This window comes from Hypanus sabinus, chromosome 29 (genome assembly GCF_030144855.1).
Source record: "Hypanus sabinus isolate sHypSab1 chromosome 29, sHypSab1.hap1, whole genome shotgun sequence".
Classification (NCBI taxonomy): domain Eukaryota; kingdom Metazoa; phylum Chordata; class Chondrichthyes; order Myliobatiformes; family Dasyatidae; genus Hypanus; species Hypanus sabinus.
The window spans coordinates 513,744-516,443 of NC_082734.1; positions in this window are offsets into that span (position 1 = coordinate 513,744).

The window sequence follows — 2,700 nt, forward strand, 5'->3', positions numbered from 1 at the left end:
TGACAGGATGTAGGAGGTGATGAATGCGTGCGCGGCAAGATGACTTGCACAGGCTGTGGTTAGAGACCGCGCCCAGGGAACCATCTCACCACAGTTCAGCACCTAGCAAGGGATCTCACTACAGTTCAGCACATGGGAAGGGATCTTGCCTGAGTTTATGACTTGGGGGGTGGGGGGTGATCACTTCAGCATTGGTAAAGGGAGAGAAGTGCTTAGTGTTCAGGGACCACAGTTAAATACCCAGAGAGTGACCTCCTTCGAGTTCAAGCACAGGGAGGGATCTCCCTTGAGTTCAGCAGTAGGGAGGAATCTCATCATAGTTAAGCACCCAGGGAAAGATATTGCCCCAATGTAGCACCTAGAGAAGAATCCAGAGAAGAATCTTGCCACAGTTTAGTGCCCACAGAGGGATCTCTCCACAGTTCAATGCCAGGGAGGGATCTCCCCACAGTTTAGTGCCCACAGAGGGATCTCCCCACAGTTCAATGCCAGGGAGGGATCTCCCCACAGTTTAGTGCCCACAGAGGGATCTCCCCACAGTTCAATGCCAGGGAGGGATCTCCCCACAGTTTAGTGCCCACAGAGGGATCTCCCCACAGTTCAATGCCAGGGAGGGATCTCCCCACAGTTTAGTGCCCACAGAGGGATCTCCCCACAGTTCAATGCCAGGGAGGGATCTCCCCACAGTTCATGCCCATATAGGGGTCTCACTGCAGCTACACACCACATGGGATCTTGGCGGATTTGATGCCCGGGGAGGATTCTCATCACAGTTAGAATGATGGTTGGGATTAGAGTTAGGTTTAGTGTTAGTGGGTGAGTTACAGTAGGGGTGGTGTTAGGTGTTACAGTGAAGGCTGTGGTTAGAGTAACGGGCGGGTTTACAATTTACAAAGGGCAAAGTTACATTGAGGGGGTAAAATTATAGCAAGGTGGTGGGTCACACTGTCAGGACACAGTTTATAGTGGATTGGGTGTGGGTTACATTGAAAGGGCAGGTTATATTGAGGTAGTGTGGGGTTGCAGTTAGAGTAGGGGGCTCAATTACATTAAGGGAATGTGGTTCATTTGGGGAGGGTATGATTACATTGTGGAGGTATGCATAGAACAAGGGGGCAGATTTACATTGATGGGGTGTGTTTCCATTCAGAGTGTGGAGTGCTCAGATTGAGGGTTCAGTGTTAGTGAAAGAGGTCATGATTTTAGTGGACAGGGTTACAAGGGGTTCAGAGTTACATTGAATGGTGGGATTATGGGCGGGATCACAGCAAGGGAATGTACATTGGGTTACTTGGAAGTGGGTGGTGTTGTAGTGAGGAGCAGTTACAGGAGTGGAAATAGGGTGGGATTACAGTGGGAGGGGCAGAGTTGCAGAAGTGGGATTATAGTGGGGGCAGGGTTACAGTAAAATCTGGTGATAGAGAGGGAGTGGATACAATGGAGGGGCGGGGTTACAATATAGGGGGCAGAGTTAAGATTAAGGAGGAGGGATTACAGGCAGGGAGAAGATACAGTAAAGCAGCAACACGAGGAAATCTGCAGATGCTGGAAATTCAAGCAACACACACAAAATGCTGGTGGAAAGCAGCAGGCCAGGCAGCATCTATAGGAAAATGTACAGTCCATGTTTCGGGCCGAGACCCTTCGTCAGGACTAACTGAAAGAAGAGATAGTAAGAGATTTGAAAGTGGGAGGGGGAGGGGGTTATCCGAAGTTATAGGAGAAGACAAGACAGGGAGGGATGAAGCTAAGAGCTGGAAATTTATTTGGCAAAAGGGATACAGAGAAGGGAGAGGATCATGGGATGGGAGGCCTAGGGAGAAAGAAAGGGAAGGGGAGCACCAGAGGGAAATGGATAGCAGGCAAGGAGTGATTGTGACAGGGAGAGAGAGAGAAAAAAGAGAGAAAAGAGAAAAAAAGGATAAATAAATAAATGAATGAACATACAAATTAATTAATTGAATGAATGAATACAATAAATAAATAGATGGGTAAGAAGGGGAAGGGGCATTAATGGAAGTTAGAGAAATCAATGTGCATGCCATCAGGTTGGAGGCTACCCAGACAGAATACAAGGTGCTGTCCCTCCAACCTGAGCGTGGCTTCATCTTGACAGTAGAGGAGGCTATGGATTGACATAGCAGAATGGGAATGGGACGTGGAATTAAAATGTGTGGCCACTGGGAGATCCTGCTTTCTCTGGCGGACAGAGCATAGGTGTTCAGCAAAATGGTCTCCCAGTCTGCGTCAGGCTGCACCGGGAGCACCGGACATAGTATATTAGTTCAGTCGACTCACAGGTGAAGTGTCGCCTCACCTGGAAGGACTGTCTGAGGCCCTGAATGGTGGTGAGGGAGGAAGTGTAAGGGCAGGTGTAGCACTTGTTCCGCTTACAAGGATAAGTGCTGGGAGGGATATTAGTGGGAAGGGATTGGGGGAACGAATGGACAAGGGAGTCGCGTAGGGAGCGATCCTTGTGGAAAGCAGAAAGGGGGTGAACGGGAAAGATGCTTGGTGGTGGGATCCCATTGGAGGTGGCGGAAGTTACGGAGAATTATATGTTGGACATGGAGGCTGGTTGGGTGGTAGGTGAGGACAAGGGGAACCCTATTGCTAGTGGGGTGGCGGGCGGATGGGGTGAGAGCAGATGTGCATGAAATGGGAGAGATGCGTTTGAGAGCAGAGTTGATGGTGCAGGAA